The sequence below is a fragment of the Lathyrus oleraceus genome, chromosome 4 (genome assembly GCF_024323335.1).
Source record: "Lathyrus oleraceus cultivar Zhongwan6 chromosome 4, CAAS_Psat_ZW6_1.0, whole genome shotgun sequence".
NCBI lineage: Eukaryota > Viridiplantae > Streptophyta > Magnoliopsida > Fabales > Fabaceae > Lathyrus > Lathyrus oleraceus.
In genome coordinates this window covers 285,902,658-285,925,605 of record NC_066582.1, presented here as the reverse complement: position 1 = coordinate 285,925,605, position 22,948 = coordinate 285,902,658, and the positions used below count along the sequence as shown (strand labels likewise).

The 22,948-nt window shown below is 39.1% G+C and overlaps 1 long non-coding RNA gene across 1 annotated transcript; it reads left to right on the top strand.

Moving 5' to 3' along the window:
• Positions 1 to 343: 343 nt before the first annotated feature.
• Positions 344 to 21,533, top strand: LOC127135454 (uncharacterized). The gene is made up of 2 exons (XR_007808558.1): positions 344 to 470; positions 21,121 to 21,533. It is a non-coding gene; the product is annotated as an uncharacterized LOC127135454 (long non-coding RNA).
• Positions 21,534 to 22,948: the final 1,415 nt, after the last annotated feature.

Genomic DNA, 22,948 nt, shown 5'->3' with positions numbered 1-22,948 from the left:
GCGTATTATGCAAATGTTTTATTTTGATTAAATAAATGAGCATGACAGGATATTTTGGAAAATGGTGTGAAGTGATTGTGTGACACCCTTAATTGCATAATTACTCTGATTGATATATTGCTATTTTAATTAAATATTTTGGGGTATTTTAGAAGGGTGTTACAGACGGCGCCGCCTCTACTCTCCGATCAACCACCAAAATAAAACCATATCATACATAAAAGACCTATTCAGAGTTCGAATCCGAACTCAGATTTCCCAACAACAATCCCAATCATCCAGATCTGGAAGTCCGATCGAAGCCTTAACACCGAAATCAAAACGACGATAACGTGGATTTCATGCGAGAAAAAAAACGGAGTCGACGTATAGTAAAGAGACGGACTCGAGAGCGATGTGAAAGGGAGAAAAGAAAAAAAGAAAGTACCAATTCGGAGCTAGTCCGACGGCCACATTTGCGGCGAACCTAGGTGTTATACGGTAAACTGACTTTTGTGTTTTTGCTTTGGAAAGCAAATGTCGCGGATAGCAAGAGTCGCCACCGACTTTTCTTTTATCCAATAAGGAAAGGCAGAAAAGAACAGGAAAGACCTTGATTAGATTTTGGGTTCGGGAGGTACATTATACAAAGGGAAGGTGTTAGCACTTTTTGTATCCATGGTTATCCATGGGCTCTTAATTGCTTGATCACTTATGTTTTTCTTGTCTGAAAAAGTGTTTGAGAACTGTTTAGAAAATGTTTTGAAAAGAGCGTTTAACTTTGTAATGATTCTTGTACGAATGTATACAAAGTATTTATCTCGTTTAATTTTGAAAGCTGTTTAGAAAAATATAACTTAGCAATGATTCTAGCACGAATGTATACCACGTGGTGATTTTCTAATAGATGTTTTGCAAAGTGTGAGGTGTGAAAGGTATTTTAAGTTGTAAGTCAGCATTTAAGAGTTATACCTACCCAAGGTCTTTATGGGTATTTCCTATCCTTATGAAGGTAAAATTGTCCTTACTATTGAGAAGTAAGTAGTCTTGTCCTTTGGATGTAAGGGACATCGTAAGGTCATTGATTGGTCATTGAAGGCAACATTTGTAAGGATACCTTAGCATTCGAAGGGACGATCATCATTTAACCGTAGGCTACAACGAAGGGTCATCGAGGGACTATGATGATTTAACCGAAGGGTCTTGGCTAAGGGTATCCTTAGATTCGCGGGACATGACCGTAATACCGTAAGGCAACAAAGAGAGGGCCAAGATCATATATTCAAAGGCAACATTTTTAATTAGTTAGGTAATTAGGATGAATCTCCACAAGGGTATCCCACAAATAAAGTGGAATACCTAGTAAGCTACCTTCTTCGGGAGTATGTGAGCCCTCACAAAATTCAGCAAACAGGTCAGAATACCAAATGGGGTGCGATCAATAGTCGCACCGAACAAAGGAATCGCAACAGTAATAATGTCAGGCAAATAATACATAGCTATGATAGAGCATGTCAGATAAGCACAGAACAGAACGGAAAAAAATCAGCGACTGTCATGTTCGCTACTGCCTCGCCTAGCGAAGGCTTGGCGAACACTCGCTACATGTTCGCTTAGCGATGTGCTAGCGAACGACTGCGGGTTTTGAGTTTAATAACAGTACGATTTCAGCAAGCTCCAAACCCTATGGCATCCATTACAGAAATTACATGGTTAAACATTCAAGACATCCATGCATACTTAAATCCACATGCAAAAACCTAAAATACACTTATAAATTCAATCATAATGCCACACGTAAATTGGGAGCATAAAGCGGTAGTGGTAGTGCAAACCTGTTTGCAATCGAATTGCAATGTTGAATTGGCAGATCACTCTTAGGGTTGGTGTCGGATTGAGTTGGGCGGAGGTAACCTTTGTGCAGATGAGTTTCCTTCAGGGTTTCCTTTAGGGTTGTTCTGAATTCTCTTGGTTAGCCTCCAGGGTTTTCTTGTTCCCTCTCTCTGTCTCTGTCTCCCCTTTTTTCTGAATGAGGTCTTGGTATTTATAATAGTTTTTGTGACCTAATGGGCTCAGAATGAAGCCCAAAATTTCTAGTATTCGCAAGCTTCGCTAGGCGAGTGGTGCAGCGAAGAGTTCGCTAGGCGAAGGGTTTTGCTCGCCTAGCGAGCAAGCCAGTTTAAGTCATTTTCTGGATTTGGCCACCTGTGTGCTGGGTCTTTGTTCCTTTAAGATCAATGTCTTGAAAAATGAGTTGGAGTGCCTTGAAAAATGTCTTGCAAGATTAACGGGCAAATTTTGGGGTATGACAGTTGCCCCTGTTCAATATTCTTAAACTGAGAGAGTTAGAATGGTATGTATGCCATTCGTGGTCTGGAGGTGGAAGATTATTGAACACTTAGAATGCCCCAAAAATTTGCACTTGTTAATTAAAAGTTAGTCTTGATGGAGATGGGCTTAAAGATGCCATCCAGGAAGTTTGATGATGAGAGCTTCAGAGTGCTTCGTACATCAGACCAATTTGAAGACATGGGTGCCACACCGGGTCGTACGCTAGACCGTATAGTGAGTCATCCATTAGGCTGTCGACTTCGCTGGGGATAAAGGATCAGCATGGATTATACGCTAGATCATATCTGAGTTGCAGAACGAGCCGTACGTTAGGCTGTATCTGTCGAAATAAGAATCAGAATGGATCGTGCGCTAGATCGTATCCGGGTTGCAGAATGAGCCGTACTTTAGGCTGTATCTGACGAAGTAAGAATCAGAATGGATCATACGCTAGATCGTATCTGAGTTGCAGAATGAGCCGTTCGTTAGGCTGTATCTGACGAAGTAAGAATCAGAATGGATCGTACGCTAGATCGTATCTGAGTTGCAGAATGAGCCGTACGTTAGGCTGTATCTGACGAAAAAAAGTAGTCGTACGTTAGACTACACCTCGGAATGTACCGTACGCTAGGTAGTATCTGAGGAATGAAGATCAGAATGGATCGTACCTTAGATCGTATCTGAGTTGCAGAATGAGCCGTACGTTAGGCTGTATCGGACGAAAAGTAGTCGTACGCTAGACTACACCTCGGAATGTACCGTACGCTAGATAGTATCTGAGGAATGAAGATCATAATGGATCGTACGTTAGATCGTATCTGAGTTGCAGAATGAGTCGTACGTTAGGCTGTATCTGACGAAAAGTAGTCGTACGCTAGACTACACCTCGGAATGTACCGTACGCTATGTAGTATCTGAGGAAATGAACATCCCGGTGGGTCGTACGTTAGACCGTATAGGAATAGTTGAAGGAATCATATGTTGGGCTGAATCAGAATGAACCGTACGTTAGGCTATATCTGATAATATTGGTATATGTTGTATTTGCAATAAATGTCTGGGATGGGCTTAAAGATGCCACCATTAGGAGGATATCAGAGTGCTTGTCAGAACGAATGTTCATATGGATTATATCTGAAAGATGTATTTGAATCTTGAATGTAATCGATGAAGATATCCGTCTGAATGGATCTTTATTTTGACTGTATCAGGAGGATAATTAACCTGAAAAATAACGTTAGCCTCATGCCATGTCATGATGCATGAGATGTTTTATGCTTTTGAAGATAAATGCGAACATTGCATGCACGCATATGATGTGAAATGATACATGCGAACATTGCATGCACGTATATGATGTGAAATGATGCATGAATGAATTATGCGTCTGAAAATTTTTCCCAGGGGAAAATAAATCCCCATATTCTGGTTGGAGATATTTGTATTGATGACCCTTTCTTAGCTGGGGATACTTGATTTCTGTCTGATGGTAGAAATATTCAATAGAGCCTGGCTGGGGATGGAAGAGATGACTAGTCTGTCTAGTGATGCCAATTTCTTCTGGGGAATAACTGGTTTTTGTTGGGGAATAGGATTTGTAACCGGACTTGTTGGAAAGCATGGTTAGACCCTATCCTCGACCCTAAAGTCTTTTAGTAACTGTTATTCCTATTTTATGCATGTATTTTCGGTAAACATCAATCATGTTCAAATGCATATATCAATTCGAATTAAATCAATGGACGTTTATGCAAACAAAACAGAGCAAGTAAAATTTGTATTGATTTTGAAAGAGGGCCTATAAATAGGCAATTTTAGTACAAGGAGACAGAGATCCTAGTAAGAGGAAATTGTCAAGAAAACAAAGACAAAGCTATGCAGAAAAAGTCCCATCGATTTTAATTCCACTACTGTCATTATGTCTTCAAGCCTCTCATCTCCTGCTGTCGGATAAAAGTGATTGGCTTGTTCAGTCCCTTTGATTTGGGTGAAGGTGACCGAGAACGGGACATAGTCATACGCTTTTATCCCTAATTTTTTCCTGGACCACCTTTTCAGGTTTTCAGTCCACCAGGATACCCTTTTTTGCCCAAGCCGCCTTTTCAGGTTTTCGACTTGCCGGGTGTACATTTTTATATGTTTATCCCTAATTTTTGCTCGAACCCTTTTGGTTCGTCGGGATGCCCTTACTTTTGCCTAGATACGTCGACCTAGCGGGTCTCTTTTATGCGTAGTATCTTTTAACTATGTCTGCGTTCACGGGATGTGGGAAGTCTTCGCCATCCATTGTAGCAAGTATCATGGCTCCACCAGAGAATACCTTCTTAACTACAAATGGCCCTTCGTATGTGGGAGTCCATTTGCCTCTAGAATCACCTTGTGGTAGAGTGATACGCTTGATCACCAAGTCGCCAATTTGATACACCTGTCTCTTGACCTTTTTGTTAAATGCCTGGGTCATGCGCTTCTGATATATTTGCCCATGACAAACAGCCGCAAGTCTCTTTTCATCAATCAAATTTATCTGATCGAGTCGAGTCTGAATCCATTCATCTTCATCTAAGCCTGCCTCTTTCATAATTCTTAGAGAGGGAATCTAAACTTCCACTGGTAAAATGGCTTCCACTCCGTAGACTAGAGAGAAAAGAGTTGCCCCTGTCGAAGTTCGTACTGAAGTGCGATAACCATGAAGAGCAAATGGTAACATCTCATGCCAGTCTTTGTATGTTACTGTCATATTTTGTATAATCTTCTTAATATTCTTATTAGCAGCCTCCACGGTGCCATTCATCTTTGGCCGGTACGGAGAAGAGTTATGGTGTTTTATTTTGAACTGCGTGCAGAGTTCAGTAATCATCTTGTTGTTCAAATTGATGCCATTGTCTGTGATAACTCTTTCAGGGATGCCATATCGACAAATAAGACTATTCTTGATGAACCGTGCCACCACATTCTTGGTGACAGAAGCAAATGAGGCTGCCTCTACCCACTTTGTAAAGTAATCAATAGCAACAAGAATGAAACGATGTCCATTAGAAGCAGTAGGTTTAATCTCTCCAATCATATTAATGCCCCACATTGCAAAGGGCCAAGGTGCTGTCAACACGTTCAATGGAGCAGGAGGTACATGTACTTTGTCCGCATAGATCTGGCACTTGTGACAAGTTTTGGAGTGATGGTGGCAATCAGCTTCCATGGTAGACCAATAATACCCTGATCTCAGAATCTTCTTGGCCATCGTATGTCCACTAGAATGAGTCCCAAAAATACCGTCATGTATGTCTTCCATAATCTTTTCTGCTTCCTTTTTATCCACACAGCGAAGCAAAGTCGAATCATGATTACGTTTGTATAATACTCCATTACTCAAAAAGAATTTAGCGGAGAACTTCCTCAGAAATTTCCTGTCATTGATGGATGCCCCTTCAGGGTATTCCTGAGTTTCTAAATATCTTTTTACTTCGTGGAACCAAGGTTTCTCTTCTACTTCATCAGTATTAAGTTCATAACAATATGTTGGTTCATCTAATCGTTCAATGGTGATCCTGGGAGCTTCATTATCCCATCTGACTCTGAACATAGATGACATGGTAGCCAATGCGTCTGCCAACTGATTCTCTTCTCGTGGAATATGTTCGAATGTAATATCTTCAAAGTATGGGATTAATGTCAACACCCGCTCTCGGTAAGGGATGAGATTCGGATGTTTAGTGTCCCATTCTCCTTTGATCTGACTGATTACTAAGGCTGAGTCTCCGTACACACTCAAAAACTTGATTCTCAGGTCTATAGCAGCCTTGAGTCCCAAAATACATGCTTCATACTCAGCCATATTGTTGGTACAATCAAAACATAGTCTAGCAGTGAAAGGCGTATGGCAACCCCTGGGGAAATAATTACAACACCAACACCATTGCCCAATGCATTAGAAGATCCATCAAAAACCATAGTCCATCGGGATCCCAGTTTGGGTCCTTCATCCGGTCCAGGTTCTTCATAATCAGTAACAAGCATGACATCCTCATCTGGGAACTCAAAATTCATAGATTGGTAATCATCAACTGCTTGATGAGCCAAATGATCGGCTAACACGCTTCCTTTGATTGCTTTCTGAGTAGTGTATTGGATATCATACTTTGTTAAAATCATCTGTCATCTTGCTATTCTTCCGGAGAGGGCAGGTTTCTCAAATATATATTTGATAGGATCCATCTTAGAAATCAATAAAGTGGTATGATTCAACATATACTGTCTTAGTCGGCGAGCAGCCCAAGCCAAAGCACAGCAAGTTTTCTCGAGCAATGAGTATCTTGTTTCACAGTCGGTAAACTTTTTGCTAAGGTAGTATATGGCATGCTCTTTTCGACCAGACTCGTCATGTTGCCCCAACACGCACCCCATTGAATTTTCTAACACGGTCAAATACATGATTAGGGGTCTTCCTTCAACTGGTGGCATCAGAATTGGAGGTTCTTGGAGATACTTCTTGATTTTTTCAAAAGCTTCCTGACATTCATCATTCCATATCATCTCTTGATTTTTCCTCAATAATTTGAAGATGGGTTTGCAAATAGCAGTCAAATGGGAGATAAATCGGGCAATGTAATTCAAGCGTCCCAAGAAACCTCTGACTTCTTTATCTGTACGGGGAACTGGCATTTCTTGAATAGCTCTCACCTTAGCCGGGTCAACCTCAATTCCTTTACTACTGACAATAAAGCCCAAGAGTTTACCGGATCTTACTCCAAAGGTGCATTTGTTCGGGTTCAATCTCAGCTTGTACCTCTTCAACCTCTCAAATAGTTTGTATAAATGATCGAGATGTTCTTCTTCAGTATGAGATCTGGCTATCATGTCATCCACATATACCTCTATTTCATGGTGGATCATATCATGGAACAAAACTACCATAGCACGCTGGTATGTTGCCCCCACATTCTTTAAACTGAATGGCATTACTTTGTAACAGAAAGTGCCCCATTGCGTCACAAACGTAGTTTTCTCCATGTCTTCAGGGGCCATCTTAATCTGGTTATAACCTGAGAATCCGTCCATGAATGAGAATACCTTGTGTTGAGCGGTGTTATCTACCAGAACATCAATGTGCGGAAGTGGAAAGTCATCTTTGGGACTCGCTTTATTCAAATCTCTATAATCTACACACATTCGCACCTTACCATCCTTCTTTGGCACTGGTACCACATTAGCAACCCATTGAGGATAAGAAGTAACAGCCAGAAAACCTGCATCAAATTGTTTCATAACCTCGCCTTTGATTTTCTCAGACATTTCAGGATGCATGCGACGAACCTTTTGCTTAACAGGATGACAATCTTCCTTCATTGGCAAACGATGCACTACTATATCAGTATCCAGTCCTGGCATGTCTTCATAAGCCCAAGCAAAAATCTCTACATAGTCATGTAACATCTGAATCAATCTTTCTTTGACACTGTTTCCCAAGCCTGCTCCTATTTTGACTTCTTTCTTGTCTACTTCAGTGCCCAGATTTACAATTTCAATTGATTCCTCATGCGGCTGTATAGTCTTTTCTTCTTGCAGTAACAGTCTGGCAAGCTCTCCAGGTACTTCACAATCTTCCTCACTTCTATCCTCGGCTTGGTAGATCGGATTTTCAAAGTCATAATGAACAGTAGCAGAATTATTATCGACAGGATCCAGAGTGGATATGGATCTGCAATTCGTTACGTGAGTGTGTGTAAGAAAGTATAGCTTATTTGAAAGATGACAGGAAAGATAAAGAGCGCAATATTTGAATGCAAAAAGTCCATTGATTTATTGAATGTGAATATGCTTATGAAAATGACAAAACCCTCAACAAGTTAGCTATTGTGCCCCGGGCATAGACACAATGCTTTAAGAAGTTCAATAAAAATTACAAAATTTGAAACACTAAAATAAGCAATAACAATTACTCCTGAGTAAAGGAGATCGGGATAGTGTCTTCAGCCTTCCAATTATTGAGTCCGTCACCAATTGTTGGGAAAATCCAGCTATCCAAGTCGCAATCGCTGTCAGCCTCTTCTACAACATTAATCTGATCTTCGACTACCTTTTCAGAGCTAAACCCCAGGCCAAATTTATCAGACTTGTACGGTACCTCGATCAGTTGACCCCAGCCAGTACGACCACCATCTTCAACCACGACTTGAGCATCTTTCAGAGAAATCATAGCAGGAGGAGCACGAATAACCTTGGGCACACGGGAAGTTAGCTTAAGGACAGGACTGGTCGGAGGAACTACTTCAAATGACTGAGAAGGAGTCTCAAAGAATTCACCATCCATCTCGACGTATCTGAAGGTATGCACACTACTGACAATATACTCTTCTTCTCCACAGACAGTGACAATCTTACCCTCTATTGGATACCTCAGCTTTTGATGGAGAGACGAAGCTACAGCACTTGCCCTATGAATCCAAGGGCGTCCCAGCAAGCAGAAATAGGCAGGACGAATGTTCATCACGTGAAAGGTAGTGTTGAAGACTTGAGGTCCAATCTTGATAGGGAGAACCACTTCACCATGGACAACGCTCTTCGCACCATCGTAAGCACGCACCACAACGTCACTAGGTTTCAGTTCAATGCTTTTACAATCAAGTTTATCGAGCACAGCTTTCGGCAGCACATTCAAAGAAGAGCCATTATCGATCAACACATGAGACAAGGTGATCCCCTTACACTCAATGGAGATATGCAGAGCTTTATTGTGATTCTTTCCTGCTGGTGTCAGGTCAGCATCGGAAAAGCCTAGGCCATTGTCAACAGCCAAGTGAGCAACATAATTTTCAAACTGATCGACAGATGTCTCCTGAGGTACATGAGCGGTCTTCAAGAATTTTATCAATGCACTGGCATGAGATTCAGAAGATAACAACAAGGACAACATCGAAATTTTAGACGGAGTATGCCCCAACTGTTCTACCACATCAAAATCACTCTTGCGGATGATTTTCAGCATTTCTTCCATTTCCTATTCGGCAACATCTTCGGTAGTAACTTCGACTGGTGTCCTTGACTGAGAAGGATTGATTACTGGTTCCTTTCCTTGAGTCTCAGGGACGGGAGGCGAGATTTCTGGAGAAAAGATCCTTCCACTTCGAGTAATTTTACTAGTCCTAACAATGTCAACGTCATTAGGATTAGCAGAATTATCATCTTGCTTTATGTCGTGGATGTACACATCACCTCCATAATTCCACGGAATGGCTTTGCTTGAGGAATACGGTACTGGGCCAGGTGCAGTAATAATTAGGGGAGCTACCTTGGGCTCAGCAGTAATCTTCACAGGTACTCTAGTAGCGGTAATCTTCACTGGAACTTTGGACCTAGCAATCACAGATATTTCTTCAACAGGGTTTTCCACCTTAGGAATCTTTTCAAAGAGAATTGTACGATCATCTATCAGCCATTGAACACCATTCCTCAACTTTAAGCAATCATTGGGTCGGAGTATACAGAGATCGCAATTTTCAGCACAACCTGGAAATAAACCAGCTTGCAACAAATTCTTCTTGATGATCAGGAGAGGAGATGCTAAGTCAGCTATATTAGAAATGTGAGAATTGTCATCCGCAGCATTAACAGTCTTGTCATGATTAGGCATAGGAGTAGTGATGACATTAGGGGTCTCTGGAGGATCAAATTCAATTTCTCCAGCGTCGATCATATCCTGAATCTTATTCTTCAACAACCAGCAATCGTTTGTACCATGCCCGGGGCTATCGGAGTGATATGCACACCTGGCATTGGGATTATAACGAGGAGAAGTAGTGTTGAGATTTGCAGGAGGATCTCTGAGGGTAATTAAATTTGCTTTTAGCATACCCTGCAGTGCTTGTGCTAAAGTCATATTGATCTGGGTAAACTATCTTCTTGGCCTGTCTTGTCTGTGTTGGAAGTTTTGAGATGGCGGTGCTGCAATCGTAACTGCTCCAATGGTATGGTCACGGTTTTTCTTATTATGACCCCTTCCACCGTACATAGCATTTGATTCATTCTTTCCCTGATGGGGCTTTTTGGTGCTTGCAGAGGTAGCCGCTTGTATCTTTCCACTTCGAATGCCGCTTTCAACACGTTCACCGGTCAATATAAGTTCAGTGAAACCCGATGAAGAACTTCCCAGTAGATGGCTGTAGAATGGGCCAGTCAGTGTACCCATGAACATGTCCACTAGTTCTCGATCAGTCATAGGGGGTTTGACTCTGCCAGCCAAATCTCTCCATTTTTTAGCATATTCTTTGAAGCCTTCTTTAGATCCCATAGTCATATTCTGCAACTGTAGCCGAGTAGGCGCTAATTCAGAATTATACTGGTAATGCTTGTAGAAAGCTGACGCTAAATCAGTCCAGGTGTGGATGTTAGAGCTCTCGAGCTGATAATACCACTCCAACTGTGTGCCAGACAGACTCTCTTGGAAGAAATGGATCCATAGCTTCCTATCAGTGGTATACGACTGAATCTTTCTCACATAAGCTCTCAGATGCATCTGAGGACAAGATGCACCATCATACTTAGTGAAAGCGGGGACCTTGAATTTGCGGGGAATGACCACATCAGAGACCAGTCCTAAGCCTTCGAAATCCAGACCGGGCGCCTTCTGACCTTCCATAGCTAGCATGCGTTCTTCCAGCAACTTATACTTATCATCTTTTGGAGAGTACTGTTCATTTACATAATCTTCATCGTCGTCCTCAGGGTTGAAGGGATCAGCATTCTCTTCTTCCGAATCATTTTCTGTCTCATCTTCTTTATCCTTCGGAATTCCAATCTTGACTCCTGCGGCCTGTCCTTTAAGCCTTCTTCCCGGGTTAATGTAACTCACAGCTTTCTTGTCTTTCTTCCTTCTCGAGCAAGAGGGCCTTCAGCTCCTCCTTCCCCTTGGATAAGTTCAAGATCATCTCCTGGAATTGAGCATTCTGAGCCTGGAGATCTTTGACAGTTTGTTCGAGGGCCATTTTTCTGTTTAGAAGGAAGACCGTGAGAACATCGATCTTTTAGAATACCTGTTTGCAATGTTATGTTGTGCTATGCAATGTATGAAATGTTTTCAAGGACTTTGGAATTTAATTTTGCGTAAACCACCGAGAAAGGAACTTTTATTAATAACTTTTTTTTAATCAACGTTTATTACAACAAAATAATAAAATACAATGAAAGCTCAAGTCTCCCAGGGACGGCTTCTTTTTGGGCGAAGATATGCATTGAGTCTTCGTTCTTCATTAAGCTGGCTGGTGAGCTCTAACACTTTCTTCCTTTCTGCACCGAACCGAGTTTCAACAGTATCTCTTTCCTCTCTCAACTGGATCCAGGATTTCTTCAATTCTTCAACATTGGTAGGCATATCTGGATAAGGAATGATCTGAGGGGCACCTCCTTCAACTTCTGGTTCGACAATCAGAGGTCCGATTGCAAGATATGGCATGACAGGTTCACGAGCTCTTGCGCGTACCCATCTGAGATAAGGTTCCATAGGAATAGAGTTTTTCTGTCCTAAAGTACTTCTTTTCACCATTCCCCAAGCTCGTACAAATCTTTGACGGAGACCTTGGGAATCGTTGTCATAGTCAAACACAGTGCCTTGGATAATTATTTCATGTGGACCATCTCTTCGAGCACAACCGAACTGACGTAGGGCTAAAGCAGGATTATAAGTAATACCTCCCCTCCTCCCCAGGAGTGGTACGTTAGAGAATTCTCCACAACGGTCAATGAGGATAACATTTTCTTTGAGATGAGGACACCAACGGATGTCTGAATGGGAGAGCGACATTATCCTTTGAGACCATTTCAAATTCTGCTCGTTCTTCAAGACTGATTGAGGAAGGTGCGAAATAAACCACCTAGACAATAAAGGCACGCAGCACATGAGAGTCCCTTGCCTCTTCATAGTACGAGTGTGAAGGGAATGCAAAATGTCTCCAAGCAAGGTAGGCACAGGGTTATGAGTGAGAAATATCTTAATAGCATTCATGTCTATGAATTGGTCTGGATTAGGAAATAACACCAAACCATAGATTAGTAATGCTATGACATCTTCGAAAGCTTGGACATCCATAACTTTGAGGAATTCTCGGGCCTTATTTATCAAAAATTTGGAAAGTAAACCCTTCATTCCACTTCTTGTTACCCAATTGGTTTCAATGCAGGACTTTGTCATGTGTAAAGCTGCGGCAACTTTTTCGGACTTCGGACTCTTTTCTAAACCACTGAAAGGTGTTTGATCAAGGATAGGTATCCCAAGCAGCCTGGAGAATTCTTCTAATGTGGGTACCAACTGATAATCTGGGAAGGTGAAGCAATGATGTTTAGGATCGAAGAACTGGAATAGAACTCTCATCATATCTTCTTTGAAACCAGTGGTAACCAAATTGAGGAGATAACCATGTTTCTTGATGAACTGCGCCTGATCGGGAAGTTCTGACACTAAATCCTTTAGTTGAGGAGAGATTGCTACAAAATTGATCCAGATGGTCTTCCTGGAAGCCATAGCCTTACAAAACAGAGCAAAGTTAAATCCCTAAGTCCTTGAAATGGTTAGTACAATGCCATGATGTTATGATGTTATGATGTTATGATGTTATGATGTTATGATGTTATGATGTTATGATGTTATGATGTTATGATGTTATGTAAATAACAAGCACAAGCAAGTCACACAACAATCATTCCTAAGTTTTAAGGCTTGCATGAGTTCCATAGGTAAGTACCCTCCCCATTGAAGTTTGGTTGGTTCAACCTGTCCTAGAGTGGTAACCGGGTTCTAGAAGGATCTCCAATCATTGACCTTTCCTTAAGTCCACTTAAGTGCAACACCAAGTGGTTGACCAAAGCTTCCCTAAAGTCCAATCTCAAAGAGTGTAGTATCGAGTCTCAACCAACCCCAGTCGGAACCGAAGTCAGTTATCTCACTACTTTCTAATGGCTAGGATGAGTCAATTAGGGTTCTAAAGGTCTGGTTAACGCTTTGATGACACCACGCGGACGCCAAATTTTTCCTCAAGTAAACATGAGGAACATCAGGACATCCAAAGTGTCACATTAACCGTAGCCATCATTTTAACAATTCCAGTATACGCCGGATAGTCGCGATGATCTCTTGCTACTTACCTAAGGTACACTAGATCCGGGTGTAGGATTTTTCACTCAAGCATAAAATACCCAAGCAATCCCTTAAAAGTAAATCAAACAATTCAAATAAGTGATCTTGTTTTTTAAGGCAACCTCTCTTTTTAAGGGTCCCCAGCAGAGTCGCCAGTTCTGTTATACGGTGAACTGACTTTTGTGTTTTTTGCTTTGGAAAGCAAATGTCGCTGATAGCAAGAGTCGCCACCGACTTTTCTTTTATCCAATAAGGAAAGGCGGAAAAGAACAGGAAAGACCTTGATTAGATTTTGGGTTCGGGAGGTACATTATACAAAGGGAAGGTGTTAGCACCCTTTGTATCCATGGTTATCCATGGGCTCTTAATTGCTTGATCACTTATGTTTTTCTTGTCTGAAAAAGTGTTTGAGAACTGTTTAGAAAATGTTTTGAAAAGAGAGTTTAACTTTGTAATGATTCTTGTACGAATGTATACAAAGTATTTATCTCGTTTAATTTTGAAAGTTGTTTAGAAAAATATAACTTGGAAATGATTCTAGCACGAATGTATACCACGTGGTGATTTTCTAATAGATGTTTTGCAAAGTGTGAGGTGTGAAAGGTATTTTAAGTTGTGAGTCAGCATTTAAGAGTTATACCTACCCAAGGTCTTTATGGGTATTTCCTATCCTTATGAAGGTAAAACTGTCCTTACTATTGAGAAGTAAGTAGTCTTGTCCTTTGGATGTAAGGGACATCGTAGGGTCATCGATTGGTCATTGAAGGCAACATTTGTAAGGATACCTTAGCATTCGAAGGGACGATCATCATTTAACCGTAGGCTACAACGAAGGGTCATCGAGGGACTATGATGATTTAACCGAAGGGTATTGGCTAAGGGTATCCTTACATTCGCGGGACATGACCGTAATACCGTAAGGCAACAAAGAGAGGGCCAAGATCATATATTTAAAGGCAACATTTGTAATCAGTTAGGTAATTATGATGAATCTCCACAAGGGTATCCCACAAATAAAGTGGAATACCTAGTAAGCTACCTTCTTCGGGAGTATGTGAGCCCTCACAAAATTCAGTAAACAGGTCAGAATACCGAATGGGGTGCGATCAATAGTCGCACCGAACAAAGGAATCACAACAGTAATAATGTCAGGCAAATAATACATAGCTATGATAGAGCATGTCAGATAAGCACAGAACAGAACGGAAAAAAATCAGTGACTGTCATGTTCGCTACTGCCTCGCCTAGCGAAGGCTTGGCGAACACTCGCTACATGTTCGCTTAGCGATGTGCTAGCGAACGGCTGCGGGTTTTGAGTTTAATAACAGTACGATTTCAGCAAGCTCCAAACCCTATGGCATCCATTACAGAAATTACATGGTTAAACATTCAAGACATCCATGCTTACTTAAATCCACATGCAAAAACCTAAAATACACTTATAAATTCAATCATAATGCCACACGTAAATTGGGAGCATAAAGCGGTAGTGGTAGTACAAACCTGTTTGCAATCGAATTGCAATGTTGAATTGGCAGATCACTCTTAGGGTTGGTGTCGGATTGAGTTGGGCGGAGGTAACCTTTGTGCATATGAGTTTCCTTCAGGGTTTCCTTTAGGGTTGTTCTGAATTCTCTTGGTTAGCCTCCAGGGTTTTCTTGTTCCCTCTCTCTGTCTCTATCTCCCCTTTTTTCTGAATGAGGTCTTGGTATTTATAATAGTTTTTGTGACCTAATGGGCTCAGAATGAAGCCCAAAATTTCTGGTATTCGCAAGCTTCGCTAGGCGAGTGGTGCAGCGAAGAGTTCGCTAGGCGAAGGGTTTTGCTCGCCTAGCGAGCAAGCCAGTTTAAGTCATTTTCTGGATTTGGCCACCTGTGTGCTGGGTCTTTGTTCCTTTAAGATCAATGTCTTGAAAAATGAGTTGGAGTGCCTTGAAAAATGTCTTGCAAGATTAACGGGAAAATTTTGGGGTATGACACTAGGTAAACGACTTCTTCCTACTTCACAACGCTCTTCTCCTTCTTCTCCTTTCTACGCGCTTTACTGCTTTCTGTCATGTGTTAGGTTTGATTTGCTTGGAGTTTTACTAAGAAGCTCTGAGTTCCTTGCGCTTGTTTTTTTTGGTAGAGGTTACCAAAATATTTTGGCAGCATAACAATAGTATATACGAAGCCGGAAAAAAAACCCTTTTCATTCGTATCCTCTCCCCCTTTTATAGGAGAGTTTCTTCAGATTTAGATTGGGGTGAGGTGCCTCTGGATTTGATGAGATGGCCTTTGCTATAGTATCAATATGTTGGGGAGTTTTTTGTGCATGCCTGATTTTGTGGGAATCTTCCTGAGTGGTGTTGCCATTACTTCTCGATGGAAGGAAATCTTGTGTAAAATCGCCCATTCCTTATCATTTGTGGTCCCATATGTACTTCGTACGAAATTGATTTATCTTAGTCTTGGATTAGAATTCTTATTTTAAAAGAAATGATAAGGCCATCTGATATGTATCTTGACTCTGAATTTATTTTGGAATATTATGGCAGGTCCTTATCATATGGATGCACAACCGAACGGGAGTGAATAGAGCATGGAAGATCAAAGATTGGACGCCTCATAGTTATAGCTCATTCTCTCTTTTCTCAAGCTACGTAGCATGGCGTTAACATGATGTAGTAAAATCAGGACATTGGCTTAGCTTATGAAAAAAACACATGTGCTTGTAATTTTAATTGTCGTCCTGTAATTTGATGGCAACGTGTGTCCTCTTGGACACTTTTGCCTTAACGTCCTTCCTTTTGAGTATTAACTTTGGGCCTTTTAATATGAATTTGGAAATTGAGTCATGGGCTTAAGCTAATCTTGTTTTTTTTTGGGTGAATTATAACCCTCATTCTGACCTTCTATCTCAATAATGAATGAGTGAATGAGTCAACTTTGATTTAAAACAAACATGGCCCATATTTGGCATGAAATAATTCTAACGTTTCTTTGAAAACTTCTAAAATTAATTGGAAATAATAACGAAAAAAATAATTATTTCTAAAGCTAGTTTGATAAGAAATGCAACAATTTCCCAAAATTAATCTAAATCTCGAAAAATCAAATTTAAGTATCCGAAATTGATTTTGAACCAAATTAATTGGAACTTCGTAAATAAATTTGAAACTAAAATTGATTGGGAAAAAGATTATGACACAAACATGTAATGGATTGTCGAGTTCAAATGATAACAAGGCCTTGAATTACATTGAACCATGATTGGAGAAAATGAACGAATAAATGTATCACTGAATCAAACACTAGCAAACATGTAACCAAGAATCACTGACTGGTCCTTAATGAGTAGGGATCCAAGAGTGAAGTCAGGTATGAAATCAAATGGATATCTTGGTCAACCACATATGTGATAAACCTCAAAAGGTCAAGGCATGATAATGCTTGATCAAATGCCTTAAGATAAGTGATTTACGATGCAGGTGAGAACATCCAGTAATGTTATAAACCAAGATATTAGGGTTCGATTGCTCGATTCACCTCAAATTGTTGATAAACTCAGGTATCTGCTAGGTGTAAGCACAAAGTCATGAATCCAAGTCATATGTCTCCTTGTGTTGAATCATGCTTATGCATATGAGATGTATGCTTATGATGATATGCAAATGATTGACTTTAGTGACCTATATGATTATGTGAAGGGTAGGGTACATTAGATGAAATTAAGGTTAGAAGGCCTTATAATGAATGTTATATCTAGTTAGGGTTTATGGAGCCTTGATCTATTAAGGACCCCTAAGTTTTAAGTTCATGCATCATGCTCTCTGGTTAGGAATGCTTAACGAAAGTTTTTAAATTGTCTGGACAAAATTGGGGTATGACAGGTATCAACATGACAATGTCACAATAGTTATTAAAGGGTCAAACATAAGAGAAGTCTCCAGCTTCGTGCGTAAATGCTCACTTGGCTTCACGCCAAACAACTAGGTGGCCTCCGTGGTCCCCACAGTCTTTTCTATTACAATGTAATGCATTTCGTTTTTTCAATTCCTTGTCCTCGCCCGAGAAATATGGATAGATTGTAAGGGCCTCCTTGTTTTCAAAGTCTTATGTGATCAATAAATAAAAACATTTTTTGCATTCAAAATCATGTTCCTTTCCTTTCTTTTATTTTACTTTTAACAAAAAAATAAATGGAAAAAGTTTATTTTTCTTTTATACTTTTCATAAATCCCATTCTAAGATAAAACTCATAAACATGAAGAAAAAACAAATCCATTGGTAACAATGAAGCTAGCAGAAATATACCCGAACACATCGCACGTTCGAACATACAGCAAAGTCGCCATAGAAATTTATTTATTCCCGAAGGAAAGGAAAAATATTGATAAAATCCGAGGGAAAGAGATAAATGGGTAAGGAAGTTGGTTATGCAAGGGGGATGTATTAGCACCTCTAACATCCGTTGTACTCAACGAGAACTGTTTTGATTGCTCTACGCCTACGTATTCTCACAGTGCAATGAGAAAGTCAGAACTTTGTAGTTCATGGAACTAATGCGGAACAAAGAAAGATATTTGATTGGATTGCCAAGAGGCAAAGCAAATTGCTTCAAAAGCAAGAGTATGGCCTTAACCAATGATGGTAATCAACCATAGTGAATTTGTGCAAGCATGGTCTGAACCAAGGATGCTACTAGAGTTTGAGACTCTATAAGGTAGGAAAAGATATTTGCCAGGGTTTGCAACCCCATAAGGCATAATGAGAGATATAGCCATAGTCTGTAACTCTATAGGGAGAAAGAAAAGATTGCCACTGTCTGTAATTATACAAGGGCAAGAAACAGATTTCAGAGTCTATAACTCCAATGGACAAGATGCATAGGTGTGCCATAGTCTGTAACTATACAAGGCATAAGGAACTGAATGCCCGAGTCATAACTCTATAGGGCGAAATGAATGATAACCAAAGTCTGTAACTATGTAGGTAAGATGAAAAAAGGTTAAAGTTTGTAACATACAATGAAATGGATATTTGCCAAAGTCTGTATTTGTATAGGCAAAAAGCAAGGTTTCGAGAGTCCATAACTCCATAGGCAAAGAGAAATGATGCCAAAGTATGTAGTTTATAGGAAATGAAAGAGGTATTCAGAGTCTGTAACTCTATGGGCAGAATGAATGAATTCCAAAGTCTGTAACTACATAGGCATAGAGAAATGGGGCTTTGCCAAAGTCGGTAACTGTGTAGGCAGAATCAAAGTTTGCCAGAGTCTGTAACTCCATAGGCAAAAGAGAGCTTGCCATAGTCTGTAACTCTATAGGGTAAGGATGCCAAGGTCTGCACCTTATAGGCAAGGAACAAAATATACCAAAGTCTATAACTGTAGGCAGTGCATGAGGAAAATGATTAAGAAATGGGTGTGTGACCTTAAGATAATGATCCTAAGAGTTGTATGGACATCAAGGAGGAGAGTCTGTCACTGAATCCAAGATAAGTGTAATGGTTCTTCATGGTTGAAGTGTTGAATGACTAATGCTTGCTTGAATAAGACTTGTCAATTGTATGATTCAAATTACACCAAAGTCTATGAACGAAGGGAAATACCTTGAGCAATCGGGTCATTTGTCTTGTACCCTAAGATATTCTAGATAAGTATAGGAATGCTCCACTCCCATCATTCTTCGTTACTTAAGGCTCGTGACATAAAACTTGAATCTGAATTGACAAGTTGCTGATAGAAGATCCCGAGTGTTGATCCTGATGATGCAATGCTACTTGTTATGGAAGAAGACTTGGCAATCATTTGATTTGAGTTGTGCTAAAGTCTATAAATAGAGGTGAATACGATGAGAAACTGGGTCATTCGTCCCGTACCCAAAGATATTCAAAATGAGTTAATGGAATTCTTCACTCTCATTTCTTCCTTATTTCTTAAGGCTCATGCCACACAATCTGAATTATGATTGACAAATATTTATACCTTTCATGTGCTTGAGAAGTAGTCCACTTTGTCAGCTATGCTTGATAGGTGTTAACTTTGAAGTCTTAAACTTGGATTTGAACCTTGAGGTCTTGAGCTCCTGATATTAAGCATATGCAGTACAACTTGAGTATAATGGACTTGCCCTATAAAGTGATCAAGGGTCTTTTGATCACTTGAATAGGCTTGGGGATTTAAGAACGCTGCAAAGGATTTGGTTGACCAAAGTGACCTTTGATCAACACTAATCAATGGGATTTTAAGGAAATCAACTGGGTTATGTACAACCACCTAATGAATTAATCAATTAATTAACTCAAATGATTCAAAGTATATCCTAAACTAGGGGATCATGCCAAAATCAAGATTTTTCTACATATGGGCAAAATGGTCAATATGTACAAGTTGATTAAATGGAAATAAAAATCAAGATAATTTATAATTAATTAACCAATTAATTAATTAAAAAATAATACATGAATATGTGATGAAAATAAATTAGGCTAAGTTTAATAAACTAAAACCTAAAATTTCTAAAGACTTCTATTTAATCGATTAATTATAATTATTCTATTAATCGCAATTAATCAATGCACCTACAATTAACTAATTAAAACAATTAAACAATTAAATCATAACTAAAGAAATTAATCTACTAAGAAAAATTAATTATATTAATCCTAATTAACTAACTTAAAGATTTAACAAATTAAACAAGAATTAATTGATAATCAACCATGATTAATGAAATAGGGGTATAGGCCCCAAAACTATGGTGTAGAATCAATTCTGGTTTGGGCCTGGAAGGCCAAGCCCAAAGGTGAAATTCAATCAGATGAGGGGGGTGAAGGTTCAAAAACCAGGGTAATTGACAATTTCTTCTTCTTCACCTTCTATATGCTTCTTCTGTTACGAATTATGAGGATTAATTCTGTGAATTTGTTATGCTTATGTGAATGCGTTTGATGCGCGTGTCATGAATGCTTGTTGCTGCTTCTGTTATGCTTCATGTTTGATTAAAAACGAATGAGGAAAATTTTGATTTTTGCTTCTCAATTTCTGATTTTTCTCTCTTCCCCTCCCATGAATCTGAAGCGAATCTCTATATATAGGGTTAAAAAATGGTTAGAAATTCAATTGAAATCCACATGAAATCATGTTGTAATTCACTGTTAGTTAGAGATGTAATAGTTAGTTAGAAATTGGAATTCGAATGAAATGAAAATTTTAACTGAACTGCTTTATGAAATTCAATGTTATGTTGTTAATTGGTTTTGATCAAAGGTAAACTTGCATCAGTGCCTTGCTTTACCGTGCTATGTTATTGAGAGTTTGGAACCGATTCCATATAAACTGCTGCATGTTATGATTTATTTTGGTGTTAATTATTGTTAACTGAAAGATGAATAATTAGGAGGTTGTTTAAAATCAATTAATGTTAGTTGCATGGTTATATTAAGATTGTTAGTTAAAATTAGTAAGCAGTTAGTTATGGAGTTATAAAAATTCAGTTAACAATTAGCTAGTCAATGAATGTTAAAGAAAACTGTTATGAAGGTTAGCTTATTTAAAGTGCCGTTAATTCTGACTTGTGAAATTCAGAATTATGCATGTGCAGTTAATTATGGGTTTGAATGTGAATTAGTTTGTTAATCAGTATTGATTATGTTAGTAGAACGAATGTCGTTAATGATGTTGATTAGCTCAATGATTTTTGCAGGGTATTGATTAGAAAAGTTTGTGAGACTTATGGGCTTGGGTTTGGAAATTGTATTGAAGAGTGAAGTTTGGCTTGAAGAGTTGTTTCTCGCGTATGGAATTGCTTGGAAAAAAGAATGGACTTGAATTATTGAAATTGTTTTAAGCATGTAGTTTTGTAATTGGAAATGGTTTGTAACTTGTAATTGAGATTGGATTATGAATTGTAACTTAATGGAGATATTGTAAATTAAAATGTGAATATGGATTAGTTTGTAAAGATCGAGTATTGTAATGGAATGGAAATTCCTTGAATTGCATTGATTGTAAAGTTTTGTTTGAATAAATGAGATTGGCTAGTTATGGAATTAAGTTGGGCTTTGAAAATTTGGATTGTAATGAATGTTTGAATGTTATGGAAAGTTTATTTATGGATTATAATATACATTGAATAGAACGGATTAAGTATGAATGGAAAATGTATGGTGAGTGAAACTTAATGGTTTATAGAATTATGAAAGTTTGTAAAAAATGAATGTTAAGATTGGAATTTGAATGGATTAATTGGACATGAGGACTAAACACAAGTCAGGTTTAAAAGTGTGTAACAAACATGAATGTTAAAAATGATGTGAATAAAAATGGCATAGAGAATGGTGAATGTTACCAAGGTCAAGACAATATGGACTTAGGAATGGATGGTTGACTTTGGTCACTAGTTGACCAAAAAGTCAATTGTTGACCAAAGTCCACTATAGGCTAGAAACTAGGGATTTCTTGTGTGAAATGGACTTGTATAGATGACTTGTAATGGCTTGAATCACAATGGATCAAAGATAAACCCAGTGCCCACAAGACAAATGCACTAGTGACCAAATAATCAAAGACCAAGGACTAATGATCTTAAAGGCACCATATGAATGGATATAAAGATCAAATCCTGAACCAAATGACAAATCAAGGACTCAAAAGACCAATGGATTGATGCAAGCATGAATCAAAGACATATGAATCTTGAAATCACCATATGGATGGTTGTCTGAACAAAATCTTAGACCAAATGAAATCTCAAACAAATGGACATGATGGTCAAAAGCCTTTTCCCCATGAATTAGGGTTTCAGATACATAGATGAAAGCTCATGGGGTCAATGAATAGTAAAGTCAACAATTAGGTTTTTGAATACATAAATGAGTGTCATGATCTGAACTCCATGAATCAAGACCCAAGAGGGCATGGAATTAGGGTTTTCCCTCATATGATGAGCCAAACTCCAATACTCAAACAAAACCCTAGTTTGAATTAACCACAAGCTTTGAATCTATGATGTTTGTATTAATATGAATGCATGATACATATGAATGAAGCATGAATGGGTACAAATGAATCTTAAGTCCAAGGTTGGATGAAAAGGGGAGGGCAAATTTTTGGGTGTGACAAATAACATGGCAAATTTCCCTTGTAACTCTGGAACATGGCAAATTTCCCTTGTAACTCTGGATTTCCAATTAACCAAGCGGAAGACGACAGTGAGGGAGATTGTGAATTACCGATTGAACTAGCAAGGCTCCTTGAGAACGAGCGAAAATAGATTTATCCATATCAAGAGCCAGTATAAGTTATCAATCTGGGTTCCGAGGAAGTCATAAAAGAAGTGAAAATTGGGGCATTCCTTGAAAAGCATGTGCACATTGAGTTGGTTAAGTTGCTTCAAGAGTATGTATGTGTCTTCTCCTGGTTATATCAAGATATGCCCGGTTTAGACACCAACATCGTTGAGCATCATTTGCCACGCAAGCCTGAATGTCCTTCCGTCAAGCAAAAGCTCAGAAGGACTAGACCTGACATGA